At 42.5% G+C, this 18276-nt stretch overlaps 1 long non-coding RNA gene across 2 annotated transcripts; it reads right to left on the bottom strand.

The window, feature by feature from the left end:
* Positions 1-608: 608 nt before the first annotated feature.
* Positions 609-16619, bottom strand: LOC131578295 (uncharacterized). Of its 2 annotated transcripts, none has more exons than XR_009277434.1 (3): positions 16570-16619; positions 3833-3961; positions 609-692 (listed from the first exon to the last, which is right to left on the bottom strand). It is a non-coding gene; the product is annotated as an uncharacterized LOC131578295 (long non-coding RNA). The 2 variants fall into 2 exon arrangements; XR_009277433.1 differs by lacking the exon at positions 609-692 and adding an exon at positions 1158-1274.
* Between the last annotated feature and the right edge of the window lie 1657 nt (positions 16620-18276).

The following is an 18276-nucleotide window of genomic DNA, read 5'->3' as shown; positions in this document are numbered from 1 at the left end:
AGCTTGAAAGTTAATAAGAAATAAACACTTCTCAGACCTTTTACTCTGCTTTTCCAGGGTAGTTTGCTGGTCTCCACACATTGGTTCATGCTGCAGTTTTCTTGCAAGTTCATGTATATAATACTTCACAACTGAAATATTATACTGAAATCTAAAGCAATTTTAAACCTAGTGTTTATAATACAATACAGCTGGTTTCCAGCATTAAGGAAATTTTAAGACTGAAGTGGCTGTAACCTTACCATGTCCACCTGAACACCCAAGCAATGCTACAGAAGTGTATCCCCCTTCACCACCCTCCTGCCTCCCCTCTCCTGGGCTTACCCGGCTCCAGAAAACATTGCCTTGTGATGCACATAATCTTTTCACTAACTGGAAATAGGAATCTTGCTCTATCCATTAGTTAGTGTATATGCAGTTTGTATATATAATATTTATATTTTTCCCCAAAGTTGTGAAATATATAAAATATAATTCCTCTAGCTGAGAGCTCATCATTCCCATGACAAGGTGCAATCAATAAATTATGCACCACTTGTGGTTATTCTGCATGTCAACTCATATTTCCATGTCGCTGTCCTGACTGTTACTGAGTGTTTGTGTTGTTGTACCTTTCCACCTCCTCAGTGTTGATTTAGGAGTTATTATTCTGGGCTCATAGTAACTGCAAGAAAATCAAGTTCCAAGTGTTTCTGCCAAAAGAAGGAAATGAAATGAGCAAGTCAACAGAAAATTCCACTTGTCAAACACCATTTGCTTACGACTACGGCTTTGTTAAAGAAACTTGCATTCGGACAAGTTACCCAAAGGAAACAATTCGTCTTTGCGGTGGGATAACCCTCGTGCCCGGCAAGGACTCTTGGTCGTGACAGCTGTGGTCCTCAAATGAGCGAACAGGAAAAAAAACCAAAGCCACTTCTGACACTTACAAATTATATCTCCTGAATAATGCATGACTCATCCAGATTGGCTACAGGAGGGGGGTACGGGGGGGATGCTTTTTCAATGGACAACCAGACGGATGAGGATTGTATTATAAGAAGAGTTTGACATACCAAGAAGGGAGAAAAAAAAAGAGAAAAAAAAAAAGAAAAAAAAGCCCAAGTACTCACACACACTTTGAGATTGACTGTCAAATCATTTCACATCTGTACCTAAAGCAAACAGACATAATGCTAACAGCTTGCTGGAGCTCAGAAATGCCACCCACTAATCAGTCCACCTGTGGAATTCTCAGTCCATCTTGCAAGTCGTGTACCCGATTGCCAAGATGCCTGACAAGAAAATGTATATTAAAATGTTGAGTAAGACTAGAAATACAATGTGGTGTAGTATAAACAGAATGCACTTTCTGGGCAGGAAAACAGAGATGCCTTCTAATTTCTCTCGCCATGACCCAGTGCCGCTTGCTCCTGCCTTTGCCAGCACTGGATGACAGAGACTGCTTGCCGCCCGAAAGGCACGTTCACCTCCTGTGCATGATTGTGTCTCCCTCTGCTTTTGTGCAAAAATAATAAATAAATAACGAAATAAGTATGGGCTCTGCAAAACCTCTATCCATCTTAATCACTTTTTTTTCTTTTTTTTTTTTTTTTCTGTTTTTGTACTTGGATATCATTAACAATTGCTTAAATACAGGCATTGGCAAGATAAGTCTCAATAAAAAAAATAGTGAGAAATAATCTCTCCTGCCTGATGAATGCACCCTTTGGGGTAAAACAAAGGGGTAATTCAAAGGAATGGTTTGTTGAGATGGTGTGTTGCAGGAGCACAATTTTTCCAGGCTAAATTACATTGAGGATTACAGCACCGGATTGCTAGTCGCTGTTTAATGTGCTGGCAAAATGATCATTTTGCTCTTTCCATCTCCAAAAGGAATATAAAGGAATAAAAGGAGAAAGTTTACTGGGATTGTAAGAGGAGGCAAGAATGGATGGGGAATGCCCCAGGGAGGATAATTATTCTGCGCAAGGCACCATCAAAAGGTTACGGGGTTTGTGGTGTAGCGGGAGGCGGCGTGGCACAATTAGACGCTTTAGCTTCTCTTTTCTACACATCCTGAGCTTTTCCATTTGCACGGTAGCCGTTTTCTCTCTCTGAGTACAAAATGCTATTTTAACATCTGTTCTTTTAAGGCTATTTGCTCTGGGAAGGCAGTGTGTTTTGCCATAAATTTAGGTCATTAATTTGTATCTGTTCTTTGTTTATTTAAGAAACAGGACAAAAGGGCAGCTGCTGAAACATTTGGCTGTGCCGAGGGGTAGTGGGCTCGGCATGCTGGAGTTGTGTGCACGACCAGCTTGAGTTTGCATCCACAGCTAGAGGACAGATCTTTATGGGAAACCTTTGCCAAGGCGTGTGGTGCTCCCCTCTCCAGCGCAGCCCTGCCTTTCTCATTACCTGCGTGTGGAGGGGCTGCCATGCACAGGGACAGGGTGGTGGGGACACGGATGGGGGCCACGTGCTGGTGGCAAAGCAAAATCCTAGAGAGTTGTATGAATACTCTGGTCTTGCTGTTGTTTCTGGGAGAGATGTATAAAGGAATTGTTTTTCACTGTTCTGAGTCAGAGGTCTGCAGCTGGCTACCGAAGGTAACAGGCTACAAACAAGTCTGACCTATATAATTAGACATTTATAAAGAGAAGCACAGTAATACCCAGCAAATTGATTGTTCACAGCATTTAATGCTCTTAAATTGCTCATTAAGTATAGAATGATTTCAGGGGTATTATTGATATTATGAAGCAATAAGAGAAGTTTTATTTATTCTTGTAAGTCAAATGGACGCAAAGAATTTGAATGTATTTGGAAAGGCCATTTTTTGCTTGTAGCATCTTCCAATATGTTTAATCAGATTAAACAGAAAAAAATCACTCAGGTATCTTGAAGCATCTTTCATTTCCACCTTTCTATTTGACATACATAAATAGGTGTATCTCAGAGAGCCCAGCATTACCATCTAGGCATGAGAAGCCCAAGTTTCCAGTTAGAGCCAAAAGCTGAAGAAGTGCTGGTGAGCACACTGGCTGGCACACATTGCCTGCAGCCCAGCTGCAATCCAGCTCTCTGCTGCTCTGTGGGCATGAGGTTTCACTTCTCCCCTGAGCCCATGGAAACCAGAGAAGATATGTGTCAAGTAAGTCACTGCAGTGTGTCACTGAATAAGTTGTTTAGATCTGGTCTGGCTTCTGCTGGGGACAACAGTCGGTCTCATGGCAGCAGCATCAAGACCCAGTTTTCAGAACTGGCCCCCAAACCCAGATTCAAAATATTCTTCATTGACTCTGATCTTTAGAGAAGAAAATTAAAGGCACTACTGACAGTTCAAAGTATGTCTTATTGCCATTTGTGTTTGGCAAAGAATTTCTCTGATCTTTGCTGGGTTTTTATATGCAGTAAATCTTGAAGTGCTCCGGGTGCCCAGACACACATGGCAGCTCTCAAGGGCAGATTTTTAAACCATTGCAGCCTTTTACTTCCTTAATCAGTGGGAAGGAGCACCTAAATGTCTATATATCTGTCTCTGTATCAGACACTACTGAGGAGCATACTATTTAGCAAAATCCCAGTGTAACTATTGTAAAGGGGATGAAACCAAAAGTGTTTTACAGAAATATTTGGAGTTAATCTAGCATTTGTTGCAGATCCACCACCTTAAATACTGACAGTGAGTTTTATTAAAACCTTAATCTTGTCACAGTGTGACTCATGACTTCTAGTATCAAGGTGCTTCTGATTGCCACCAGATTTGAGGTGAAGTTCATACCTCATTTCTGTTCCCCCTGACCCCACTACCACCCAGCCCTTGGAAGACTTTTTCTTCCCCACTTACCAATAAGGCAGGCCTCTCTGGCTATTCTTTATTTCCAAGGCTACAACCATGTTCGTCTCAGATGCGGACATGGCTCAAGACAGGTGGGCTGGGAGCCAGAAGAAAGCAGGGCAGAATGGGAGAAGGAGTCTGGAAAAAAAGAATGGGCAGTAGTGAAGAAAAAGTGGTGGGGGACTGGGGTTAACGGGAGGCTATGGGGTAAGAAGCCCTGGTTGAAGCCCCTAGAAGCAAACACCTGAGAGAGGAACAGGGTCAAGGGCTGTAGGGGTCAGGCTCAGGGGAACTGAGACTTTAGTTTGGTCCTCAGCAGACCTTGAGGTCCACTACAGACCTTAGTGTGCACCTCTGCTCTGCCCCAGCCTCCCCAAATGGGGGGGGGGGGGGGGGAAGTGAAGCTGGGCAGCTGTGAGCAGTGTGATCATCCAGCACAGAAATCTGTTGCAGTGTTTTCTTTACAATGTGGTGAAGAAACAGTTAAAATTAAATTTCTCCAAGATAATTTTTGGTGTGAAAGAGGAAGAAGGAGTAAGGAGATGGGGGGGTCTACCAGGGTTTCATGTTCAAAGCAAAGGCAGCCCATATGGGCAGAGGAGAGATTTTCCTTTATTGCTGTTCCCCAGACACTGCTGGCAGAGAATGTGCAAACTTATGTCTTAAAATTGGACTCTTTGGTGGACAACTGAGCAGATCAGTATAAAAGCCTGGGTGAAAGGGGATGCCATCTCTGCAGCCCTGGGATTTTGGAGGGCTTCTTGCTACATGTGTGCTCCCAAACTGGCCACCTATATGGGACAGTTCATTTTTATCTCTCCAGATGATTTGATAAAAGAAAGAAAGTAAGAAAGAGGCAAAACAAATCAGAAAAAGAAGAGTAAATGAACAGTTCAGGGAATCAAACTAAAATTGTCCAAGCTTTTTGAAATAAGGACCTCCAGGAACATGCAATGTTTTGTGAAAGATGTGGATAATCGTCGACATACGTTTTAAATTTAATTTTCACTGAAAAATATTATTTCCCTGTTTCAAATAATACAACATATTGTGAGTGTAAACTATTTCATCTCTGTAACTCAAAGGCTAAAGCCTACAGCTCTTGCTCATTCCTTACTCAAATAACACTCCTACTTACTTGTGGAAAAAGAAGAGATTTAGAAAGGGAATTAAATGCTGCCTGGGTGAGAAGCAGGACTTAGGCCCAGATCTGGGAAATTAATGGTGTATACTATGAGAAGTTAGGCTTGGTTTTTTTTAAAGAATGGGCTACTCTGCTTGAAACATGTCAAAACTTCTTTGTGGCTTGTGCTTTCTTTAGGTGGAGTGAAAACTAGCAGCTGGAATGGGAAGATGAAATGCTTGGACCAAAATGGCTAATTCTCCATTCAGAAGCAACAGGTGGCTTGCTGAAGGTGGCAGAGGCAGTTCACATCCAAGAAAGCAATGTGCTTTGCACATATAACCTCTGCACTTAAACATCCCCATCTGTAAAAGGAGAGCAGCTAAGCACAGTACTCAGCTTTCTGAAGCATTTTGGAGTCTTCAAATGAAAGGGTTGCATAGATACATAAGTGTGTGTGTGTGCGTGTGTGCGTGTGTGTGTGTGTGTGTGCAGCAAAATATACACACGTATATGTGCAAATACACAGATGAGGGTTTTTTTAATTACATGTATTGCATATTTATATTTATACTTATATGTAATACAATTGTATTTATATTCAATTCCAGTCTCACTCGTGTCACCTTCCTTATAAATGCTCCTTTCAACCTATGTTTCACCATCTTTTCTAGAGCATTTTAAAGTACTAAAATGTCTGAGTAGATTATTCATTTCATGCAAAAGTCATCTCTTTGAGTACAAAACTTAAAAATGTCTAGTTGGAAAATGTTTAAAGGAAGAAGAATTTTAATAGCAATAAAGACTGATTTCACTAAATTCTGTGTTGTTTTGATTACAGAAGAGATACACTTTCAAACAGTATCATGCCTTTTCTTTTCTCTGCTCACACTTTGAACTTCCTTGCAGTAGCATCAGATTATTCTGTAAGAGATATTTCATGCTTTCTTACTATTTTAAACCAGTTTGATTGTATTTGGAGAAGTATCCCCTACTCTATTTACATATGCAGCTGTCCCTGAAACATGAGTGAGTTTGGCTAGCTGCTTTGGGAATAGGTCATGCTCCTACATAATTTTTTTTCTTCAAACTAGAGTATTTTTCATCAACGACACTTCACAACAGGGAAGAACGGGTGTCAGGTTTCAGTCTCATATGTTCTGCAATTTTACATTCTGTGGCAATGCCCACGGTGCTGGAATAATTTGAAACAGAACTACAATCTTTCCAAGTTTTGTAGAATAAATGTTTAGAATTGGTAAGAGTTTTGAAATGCAAATGTCAAATTTTTTTTCAAACAGTATGTGATTAATTCTTACAGTACTAACAATGCTTGTCTGTGCATGGAATCAGTGACAGGGATGGAGATAAGATAACTGCAGGTAAAAGAAATGCGGGTACAGTTTTGGACAGTGAACCTGCAGTGCTCATTACCTAAAAGCTGAGACCCAGCCCCTAAGGAAGTGATGCCAAGTTTGGCAATTATAAAACATTCCCACATCCCTGAGCTCCCCAGGACTGCTGCCATAAACCCAGCTCTACCTATGGAGTAACTCCTGCAGATAGGGCGCCCACAGAAACCAGCCTGGCAAGAGTCTTCCCAAAAGGACACCCAGGGACAACCTTAACATTAAATTGTTACTCATATGGGGTCATTGGCACCAGAACCACTGTGGTCCCATCTTCACTCAGGGCTGTAAAAGCTTTGACTCATTCTATTGCAGACAATCACAGTGATGTGTGAATTGCCACTTACAGTCTTGATCCATGTGAAAGGCCAACAACCTCCTCCCCTCCCTCAATTAGCGGTGCTACTTGTACTTGTACTTGCAAGCTTCCTCCAATCCTCTGCCAGCAATGGGATGGGCCAAGAGCATCCAGCACTGAACTTGTGTCTTTCCTACCTGGTTATCTTGATGAGAATCACCACATAGGTGGGGAGCTTAATAGCCCTCACCCTACCTGCAACAGCTAGGTTTCACTCCCCTGCACCACCTGGCTTTGCTTACCAAGACTCCAGAAAAAGGAGTCATCGGCTGGCTCCAGCTGCCATGTGGGTGGCCAGGGAATCAAGCTGTGTGTTAAGGACAGGTGATGCGCAGGCTGTACACAGTAGAAAGACAGGAGATGAAACAGGAAGAGCAGTAAGGCTTCCTGGACATGAAGCATTGGAGTGGAGTCCCTGCTGTCCTATGACAGGTCCCATAAGACTGGGAGAGCCCAGTTCTAACAGAGATGATGTCCAGAAAGCTCAGAGCTGTAAGCCTGAGGAGCAATCACAGATTGGCACCAGGTGTCACAAGAGGCTTCAAACTCCCTTTTAGCTGGACTGCTGCCATCAGTCTTCATAGGGAACAAGAAGTCATGGACATGGCTTTCATGTCAGAGCTACTTTTAACTTTCCTTCCTTCTCCTCTTTCCTTCAACTGCAACAGAAGAAAGTCTCTCCAACTGTTGTTCAAATATTCCCACTATGGTTTTAGTAGCAGCTGCCACTCCAAAGAGACCCCTGTTATATCTTCTTGGGAAGAGTACTCAGCCTGCAAAAGCCATTAGCTCACAACATCTAAGCATCCTGAGTGTCTCTCTGGAGACACTGCTGGGACACCTTACTCTCCTGAGTGACCACATGCAACAGGCTATTATACAGAGTGAGGAACACACCAATTCCTCCACTGTGCCAAATCTTACCATTCCTGTCCCCTTTCCCATCTCCTCACATTTGGGGATCATGCTTAAAACAGGGACAGAAGCAAATATAAAACTTGCCCCTGGCCCTCCCATTTGGGTTTGTCAGTTCCAAAAAAAAGTGAGGGTAGGCATCAGAAATATACAAATTTTCACCAAATTTCTCTGGATTTCAAAATTTGTTTGAATGCTAATTCTATTTTAGCCTGACTGCTTCTCCATTTAATACTTACTATGGCTGTAAAAACAAAAAAGGCTGTCTGGCAGGCAGAAATGTGACCTTTCACGCTTTCTTCCACAATGTTTAAATAATAATATCCAATTGTATCTATGCAGACTGAAAGCCAGTGATGGGTATTGCTGCGTCTGCTCCAAGTAGTGACTCCCAAAGGCCAAGGCTGGAGTCCCTTCTTTGTAACTGAGCTGCTACATAGTAGTAAGTCTGACTCTACCTGAATATTTCCCCTTGGAGATGTTGCCAGTTAACATAGCTTTCAAATGCAGAGATCATCATCTGTAAATATAACATTTGCCATCTAAAAACTTCAAAAGCCCTTTTTTTTTTTTTCTTGGAAAGGATGTTCAGTGTAAGAATCAAGAGATATATTAAAGATAAGTTGGTATTATTATCTACAAACATTAGCTTAAATGAATAATCTTGTAAATTGCTAGCAGTTTACTTTATTGAAATCCACTGCAAATGTGTCCCAAACCATGCTATCTATATGCAGAAGATTATAAATTGTTTTTTTCATGTTTAAGCTGCAAACAATAAATTTTGTATTTTAAAGTCCTTCAATGTGTTATTTGGGGATTTATCTTGATGACTTTCTTGATACTTTCAAGGAGTAAAGAATCTGTCTCTCCTTGTAAAGAGAAAACAGCTCATATGACATGAAGCTTTGTCAAATGCCTGAAAAAGCTGTCTGGATTAATTACTCTACTTTTGCTAACACTGAATGCAAAATTAGTGATTTCAACTGTTTCTTTAAAATACAAAGAGGGTGAAAAAAAGGTTAAAATATAATACTGCTGTAAATCTATATCTACATGACTACAGTGTCATAGAACAGGATTTAACTGAAAAAAGGAGTTCTAAGTATAACTACAGACATTGAAATGTCTTCAATAAAGACATTGTAGCAGTATAGGTTATTTCAAACCATAATATAAGTGCAGGATAATTTAAATTAATATAAAAGATCCTTTGGGGGTTGTATTTTTTAATTGCAATGACACAATGAATATTCGGTACCTATATTTGGTATATAATGAGGATTAAAGCTATATTCCCCAAACAGAAGTTTAATAACAATGTAAACTACTGTGAACTTCATTAGAGTGGCTAAGATATTAGAAATTAGATTTAAAGTTGGCCGAGGGGAAAATCAGAAACTTCAAACACCTCTCCTAATATAAATTGCAATATCTAATATAAAACATGAAGAATTGATGTAAGCCTCAATCAAAGTGCTAAAAAGCTGCCTTTGAAACCAAGCCATCCCCGAATGAAAACCCTGGAGCTACAGACCCTGCCCTCACCCCGAGGATTAGCGTGTGAAAGCCCAGCTCCGGTGGGAGCCCTGCACAGGGATCTATTGCCGGCCCCCTGGCCGGGCTCCCGCCTGCAGCTGCGGAGTGCTCGGAGCGGCTCAGGGTGGTGTCGGTGCTGCCAAGCATCCCCGCCAAGGCCAGGGATTGCACCACAGACCTTCTCAGCATAAGCCTCCACAGCTTTTGCTAAAGAGCAAGTCTCTTGGGCTGAGAATAAGAGCAGAATCCTACTTTGCAGCGCAGCCGTAGAGCAGGATGTGCGATGCTCATTGACCTGTGGGTATATTATGTATTATGCAGAGCGTTTGCATTTGCTCCTTCTCCCTGAGTCACCTGTGAGCCAAAAATTGCCCTGGTCCAACAGCAATGCCACCTTCCCAGGGTAGAAAGCTCAGCCACTACTGCTCCCTCTCTGGGAAGGTCCCATGTACATTGCATTGTGCCAAAGCACCAAACACTTTCTGTGGTGGGAAAGCACAGTCCATCCTCTGCCTCATCCCCTTTTATAGAGACAGTTTCAAGGCCTATGGCACTGGTGCAGAGTTGAAGTAGAGTTGAAGAACTGTGAGGTTCTAGACTTTTATTCTATGGTTTCAGTCATTCAAAATGAAGGGTCATAATTTTTCAGAAAAGGACCTTCACACAAGGCTCCTAAGTCAGTCTTTGGGCTCTAGCCAGGTATTAGAAAACACAAAATAATTAACAACCCCCTTAAGGTTCAGTGGCCTTTCCAAACTCAGGCTACATATTTTCATAAATATTGCCTGTAAACCAGCGTCCAGTGTCACGTGCCTTCCTCTGCCCATCTCAGGTTAAACAGAGCAGCTTACCTCCTACCAACCAGAAAAGTCTTCCCCACCACACACTGAGGATGCCTGTGCATCACAGTGAGGCCATAGGGTGCACATTCCCACCTGCCAGAATCCCACCCTGCACCAGGAGGTCCTCCTCCAGGTATTTCATACTTGGATCAGTCTTAGAGTAAATAACTATTCCCAGATACATATGCATCCAAGGTGTCTCACAGGTTGCTCCCCTCTCCTCTGACAAAGGCTTTAAGGCAGCTCACATCCCTCGAACACATTTTCTACCACATAAATAAGTCTAAGTACATGCCTGTCTTTTCATGAGCAGACAGTGTTATTTCCAGCTGCAGCAGTTTGCGTCACTTGACTAAAAAGCTAAATATACTTATCTATACATCTATATGTATAGATGTGTGCACGCATGTGAGTATATACATACACTATATACAGATGCATGCAGATCTACATGTATGCAATTGTGTGTATTTATGCATATATTTATCTGCCCACCTTCACCTGTGTGCTGGCCAGGACAAGTGGTCCATAGCACCCATCCTTTACTACCGTAGCAAATGGCATCATCTGGGCACTGCCTGTCATGTGTCGCATCCAGAAATGAATTATATACCTGCAAAGTGCAAAGCAGCGCCTTCTCTCAGCTCCAGTTGCTTTTGTTTTTACTTCTTTATTAATCATCTTCCGCTTATATGTGGGAGAAAATTCTGATGATGAATATGTGTTAAATAATTTGCAAGCATTCATTTTTTTTTTGTCCTGGTTTTTCAATGTACCAAACTGGCATAAATATTGGCAAAATTTCATTTAATCCTCCAAGGGATCCATGCCTTGCTCTCCATTCTGAGTCCTAATCTCTCTAATATGTTGTTGGGTCAGTTTTCCAAGATGGAGTGTGCATATCCTTTCCTGATTAATTTTCTTTCTCTTTCCCTTTTGCCAACATTGCTTTTGACAGGAGAATTGCCCCCTCCCTCTCCACTCATCAGATAAATCTGTGTCCCACCCTAGACAGAGGGGAGAATGAATGGAGTAGCTAGAATTTTTAGACATGAAGTGGTACCTTTGTGGGTCTCTAATTCACCCTTCCAAATCTCGTAATTGCCAACAGAGGTCTTTTTTCCTTCTCGTAATGTACAAAATGATCTGCCCTTTTATGATTGCCTTGAGAATATCCCACAAAGCTGACGGTGAGGGAGCAGATGCCTCATTCAATTCCAAATAGAAGGAAATCTGTTGTCTCAAATAATCCCTAAATTCAGACACTTTCAGCCAGCTATTATCAAGAGACCACATTTTAAGAGCAGATGTGTTATTAAGGCTGAGAAATGTTATGAGTACTTCGTGATCTGACAAATGAATTCAGGCTATCCAGCATTCCAACATTTGATCTTTTAATAATTCAAAAAACGAAATGGAAACTGCTAAGCGCGGGGGGAGGGGGGGGGGCGGGCAGGCAGGGAGGGGGGCAGGGGTTCCCTTCCACAAGACACTGACCTGGAATTTTAGGGCTCACATTTTCCAGAGAACATTGCCAGCGGATATTTGGGGTTCCCGATGCCTACACCAAAACATCATTTTTTCCCTGTGACCTCTCGACCTCTGCCTTACGAGTCAATCTCGTATGTTTGCCACCCGGATTTGTTCTGCACACCCACCCAATGAAAGGGTTCATTTGGATACAGCGGCATTTAGAGGCTACTAAAAAGGCGAGTCTGGTTCTCATCTCACTTTGGCGTGTGTGAGTGTGCTGCCTGCTATAGCACTTCTGCTTCCCACATGTGTGAGAGAGCTTAGACACGGGGCCGGGGTCGTGCCCAAAGGGCGTGAACAGTCCATAAAAGTTTCCCTTGCCAAGATAACAGCTAACTTGCATTTCACCAGACGGCACATAAAAATTGCTGAAACCATCTTTAAGGGGTGTCTGGAGGAACTGCTCATTTTCTCTCCTGATGTCGAGCTCCTCGCTCCAGCTGATGTTTGAGCTGGTGTCCTCAGGGGCAAATGGAGCCTGGGCAGCAGGCAAGGAGTGAATGGAGCTGCAGTCCCGTGCAATGGGAAAGCCCACAAGCAAATGTGTGCAAGAAGGGCAGGAAGGCACAGGGCAGGAGGTGCTGGGGCACTGCCGTCTAGACAGGAACCAAATGAGCAGTCTGGGTCTGTGGAGAAGCATGCATGGCTGTTTACCTGGCTGCAGTACTTCAGCTCACTCGTCGCTGGCACTGCCCACAGAACAGCTTGCTGTGGGTTACTTGGCTCCAGGCTGGCACCAGGAATGTTTTGTCCTACTCACAGACACAAAAGTGAGGAAGTCTCTCCCTCACCACTTGGTTGCTGGGTTTGGTAGCATTGACTTCACAGGTTCCCCTTCCCCTTCTGAGTCATTTGAGCTTCCAGTACTCTATAGCTGCTATCTGGGGAGAAAAGCAAGCTGTGACAGACATACTGAGCCTTTTCAGCACCCACAAACTCTCTGCTCCTCTTTGTGCAGCTCCAAGATGATGAAAAAGTTTGCTGATTTTGAAACTTTCCCTGACTCCGCTGGGGTCCCTTTACAGAGGACAGCAAGTACATACCACCATTGTCAGTGTGCAGACCAAAAAACCACGGATCTGTTAAGGTTAGTGGTTTCTCCAAGAAAGAAGTACCAGAGCTGGAAATCAGAGGCACTCTTACATCACCTGGGCTGCACTGCCACTCAACAAAACCACAAAATGTGCAGAGTTCTTTCTGTTCACATGTCCTGGGCTACACACACCTCTAGATATTTGCAGTGGGAAGTCCTCATGAAAGGAAAGCATATAAATTCCTAAAAAAAAAAAAAAAAAAAAAAAAAAAATCAGCTAGCAACTGCATTGCCTGGGACTATCCCTTGATCAGGAAAGCTGCAGATAAAGCTTTCAGTGGTGTTTAAGTGTCACAGGTGCCCAGACTAAAAACTCTTTTGTGCACTTCTGGGATTACTGCTCAGCATTCCCACAGAAAACCTTTCAGATTTTCTTCAATTCCTCTCTTCCATGTTTTCTATTAACTTTGACACTTTCAGATTTGAAGATGGAGAAAGGGACCCAAGACCACAAGTGAAACGGGGGTGAAATGGGGAGCCTTTAGGAATGTCTTGCAGCACCCACATCTTTAGTAGACTGGATTTACCGGCAGCAAGAACATGCTGCATTAGCCCAGGAACCAAAGCCAAATGCTGCTCAGACATGCCATCTGCAACAAAAAATTATACCCTCCTCCATATCATTCTGGGATTTTTATTTCAGTTTGGTCACTCTAAGCTTTTCTGATCAATAGAGAAAGCCTTCTGCCTCTAAGCAGGTTTGTTCAAAAACCATATTTTTGACATCTTTTACTTCTGAGCTGGAAAAGAGGCTGCCTGCATAGAAACCTAGTTTTCTTCACTAAGATGTACCACATTTTAAATTCAGAAACAAAGAGATGCACATGGATAAGTGAAAGCACATCTTGCAGAGATCATCCAAGAGCTCCTACATTTTTCAGACTACCACCATAAACACAACTTGCCGACCACTTCATCTGAGGGAAGAAATGAGAAATTATGAGGGTCACCAAGCACCCCATGTATCTCCACTGCTGCAGTTATTTAACAAGGCATTTACTGTAGTGGGGACCCCAGGAGAAGGGACGTGCTCCTCCGTGGGCTCCACATGCTACACTGCCTGTGCACTGAGGTGGCTTGGCCACCACAGAGAGGACGAGTTAGCAAACCCCCCCAAACAGAGACTGTTTCCCAACAGCCGGGACTGGGGTGTTATCCTCATGTTTGTGATTCTTTTTCACAGGAAGATTGCAATGTGTGGGGTTTTTTTTCCCTTTCTTTTTAAATGCACATTTAGTCTGAGCAGTAATGCAGGAGATTTGAGGTGCTAATATATGATGTGAGGAAGGACTGAAGTCTCCTGGGGGGTGGGGGGGGCGGTCTTTTTGGCAATGACTTGCCTCAGTGAGGGATTTGAATGAGGAATGCTATGTGTACCAAACATCACTTACAGGACACATGCATACAAAGGTGAAATCTTGGTTGGTGCACAGAGAGAGCTTCCCCTCTTCACACTGCTCCGCTCATGACCCTTCTTCCCCATCCCTGGGAGGCTCCCATCCTGGTTTCTCCATTTCTCTCTTCTCAATGCTTCCCCAGCAAATTCTTCTGCAGGTCAGAACTGCTGGTACACATGGCGCTGCAGGGGCAGGACTGGCACGCATCCAGGTCATGTCTCAAATGGATAGGATTTAATATGTGCACGAGGCTGGATTTGTGGGTGGGGGTTAGAAAAGCTATGATTTCCAAACTGGATTCCTTACTCCTCAGGACAAGCAGTGATGCCAGGTTTTCTGCAGCAGACGTAACCGTCATGCCGTTGGCACAAGCAGCCCCACCAGGTTGTACCAGCTCTAAATCAGTTACTAAAATAAATAGCAGTACTAGTTAAATTAGTTATTTCTGGTCAGAAATGAAGACGAATTAGCAAAACTAAATCAAATACAGAAAAAAAAAATCCTGATATTTTAAATTAGGATTTTTTTTTCAAGTCAAGATTCTGAAATGGAAAGTAAAGGTTTTAAAAAAGCAAGCAGTAGACATTTTTAAAAATGGATGAGCCTACACACACTAACTTTTCCCCTATATTCTACTGTAATAAAAGACATCTCTGTGATCAAAGCTGATACCATCAAGGGTGTTATGATAGGTGTCCTAGTAGCCTGCACATACACTCTTTACCATATGAAAGCCCAAAATCTTTCAAACTGCTTTGGAGGTTTACAAATGCTAGACTGCTTGGTCAGTACTTATTTAAAGATTAAAATCAGGGCAATGCTTTGATTGCAAGGTAGCATATTTGACAGACAAGTTGCTTTCAGTTGCCCAGAGTTTTCTGGATAGACCTGAGGAAAGGATTTGTGGAAAGGATGCCTCTAATCAGTAGGCTAGATTTGCTGCTTAGCATGTTTAGTAGTATCACAGAATTGCCATATGGGTGAGGTTGTAAAGACCTCTGGAGATCATCTCATCCAATCCCCCTTTTCAAGCAGGGTCATCTAGAGCTATTTTCCCAGGACCACGTCCAGTTGGCTTTTGAATATCCCCAATGATGGACAGTCTACCACCTCTTGGGACAACCTGTGCCAATGCTCAGCTAACTGCAGTGAACTGCATAAAGCATTTCCTGATGTTCAGACAAAACCTCTTGTGTTCTAATTTGTGGCCATTGCTCATGGTATTTCCAGTCACCACTGGAAACAGCTTGGCTCCATCTTCTTTACACTCTCCCCTCACATATTTGTATATATTGATAAGAACTCCCTCTGAGTCTTGTCTTCTCTGGACTGAACTGTGACAGCTTTTTCAGCCTTTTCTCCTGACCCTTAATCACCTTTATGGCCCTTGGCTTGATCATCTTTGGTAACTTCATCTTTCTATGACACTGGGGAGCCCAGACCTGGACACACAACTCCAGCTGCGGTCTCACTGGTGCTGAAGAGAGAAGGATCACTTCCCCTAGACTTATGGCAACACTCCTCCCAGTGCAGCCCAGGATATTGCCATCCACCACTGCCACAGGGACCTGCTACTGTTGAACTTGGAATCCATCAGGTGCCCCGGGTCCTTTCCTGCAAAGTTGCCATCCTGCTAGTGGGCCCGTGTATGAAACATATGGAATGTTAGAGTGCAATTCTAGGACGCAGTTCACTGTGTTTAGAAGGGTTTTCTCAGTCATAATGTGCTGTGACACCTTGAATAGGTAATGTCCTCATCAGTAGCAGGGTTCACTGCTTTCTGTAGAGATACATAGGGCACTCTGCCATCAGTCGTGGTCACAGTTAAGGTTCACAGAGCTCTAAGACTGAATCTTTGAAGTATATTTTGAAATATCTTGAAAACTTTGTCTTAGTTTAGAATTTCCAAACTGAATATGAAATAGACTCAACATAGGAGACTATTTTTTTCCTTGTAGTACATATCTGCATTTACAGCCTAAGCATGTTAATTAAGCTTTTGATATACAATTTTTTAGGGATTCCTTCCGCTACACTTTCTTCAAAATGGTCTTGGGTAAATCTTGCTTGTGAAGGGAGATCATCTTTATTCTAAGCAAAAAATAAGGGGGAAAAAGTCTGTTCTGTGAAAAGCTTATGTGCTCTGCAGGAGTTTATTTGTGGCAGTAACAATCACAGAAGGAGTTCTGGGTGACAAATATGCCCAAGCCTTCAGTGGCAGATCTTTATCAGTGCTGTAATGCTACATGGTAATAATGCTCTATTGTCAAAGCATCTGGATTTTCCCATGGGCAGTGTTTCTTCATCTGTGAACTCCAAATTACACAAACCCTGTGGCCACTTGTTTCAATATGTAATAAAATTTGGTGACTTTAAGGCATACATAAGGTATACTCTTCCCTGAAATTTAAAATTTCAATGTCACTACAGCACCACCTAAAAGTCAGAGTACTAAGACCAGTATAAATAATAGCATTTCTAACTCCCAGAGCAAGACAAACTTAGATAAGTATCAGGAAAGAAAAAACCAAACTTACTTTTTAAACCTCCATGTTGTCAGGAAGGCAGATTTTTTTCAACACATTTTCTAAAAATAAGGCAAAATATCTATCAAAAGAATAAATCTATACATTCATAAACCTATGATTATTAAGGTCAGTCATTTAAGGTTAGATGATGCTAGGATGATAGAAATTGCATTTTTTCCAACAATTTAAGTACGTTGTTATCTGCAGAGACTTTATCAGCTCCCCATAATAATGTCCCATCTCTAGAAGTACACTTATTCCTTAAAAACAATCAGTTGCAAATTTGAATATAACCAAATGCTGTAGGGAAACATTTTATCTATGCATATTTCCCAGGATTGCTCCCTTTTCTCTTTCTCTTCATTCCTGGTGATAGAAGACTTGGTGTAAAACCACACCAGGCAGCAGGACCTTTCTGCACTTTACCACAGACTCCGTACTACACTGGGTTTGCACCTTTTTTGTGTGAAGAGGAGAACTTGCCTTCACAGCTTTGCATGCAGAAAGGCCTGTCTACAGCAAATCAAGTTACAATTTTGAGCCACATTCTGCTTTCCATGTTTGCATAAAACTCCCACTGACATGAATAAGAGTGCTGTGTATATCATGCTGTGTAATAAATAGCATTCAAAACAGAACCTATGCAAAGCTTTCTCACTGTTTTGGGCTACCAATTTATCCTTGTATTTACAGAATATTGATGTAAGCAGATGCCCAAACTGCCTGTCATTTTTAAAATATGCAGAGATGACTGGTGCAGTGGCTACTGACTACAAAACCAGCACAAAGTTTCTGGGGCTGCAGTCTTGCTGGTCTCTCTCATCTGCTTCCCCAAGACCTGGCAGAAGATGCCCTCACCCTGACTCAGCCCCATGCACACACACACACCCTCACGCAATTTGGCAAATGATGCACAACTGAGCTCACCCTTGCCTTCACTGGCACATCACTGTCCTCACAGCTATGTTGCCTCTAAACTGAGGACGGGGGAGGAAAATGAAGTGCAACTCCTGATCTACCCAGTTTTAGGTGGAGAGGTTTAATACAGCTTTATCTGCCTATTGAAAGGAGCAGATCCTTCTGTTCCCTCAGGCTGTGAACCCAAAAGCAGAGCAGCAGTTTCCACAGTGATCAGACACAACAGAGCAGTTCCCTCTTCCCACAACACATAGACCTCTGACTCTTCCGTATTTCTAGCATCAGAGGGATGATTTTCCTTCCTCCCATGTACAAAGTTCTCTCAAAGTTTCTAGGTCTTAATAAGGCAATTGATGAATAGCATCAACACAGCATAAATCAAATGCTAAATATTTATGTGCCATATGAATCTCAGGAACTGTTGTCATCTTTTGTCTACCCATTTCAGAACCTCAGCATGCTCATTACTTGTGCTAAGGGGGACGGAGAGAAAATGAGTAACTAAGCTGGTTACGACAGCAACCTTCCTCACAAAGGTCTAATGTGCTTAATGAGAGGCAAGCAAGGCACTCCAGATTTATGTATGAAGGTTGTCGTCAGTAAGCACTGTGCTTCGAGATGTAGGGATGGCTCTGTTAGGTATTACACCCAGCTTTTTGAATTTTTGTGAATATTATCCTGTGATTAAAGTTCTCCCAAACCAGTTTTGGCCTGGGGCATGAGTTCATGGCAGCTGTCACTCTCCCCTCCTGAAGGCCAGCACAACCCCCAGTGCATTGCTGGCACCTTCCTGTGCAT

Source organism: Poecile atricapillus, chromosome 3 (genome assembly GCF_030490865.1).
Source record: "Poecile atricapillus isolate bPoeAtr1 chromosome 3, bPoeAtr1.hap1, whole genome shotgun sequence".
Taxonomy (NCBI): domain Eukaryota; kingdom Metazoa; phylum Chordata; class Aves; order Passeriformes; family Paridae; genus Poecile; species Poecile atricapillus.
This window is presented reverse-complemented; position numbering and strand designations above follow the sequence as displayed.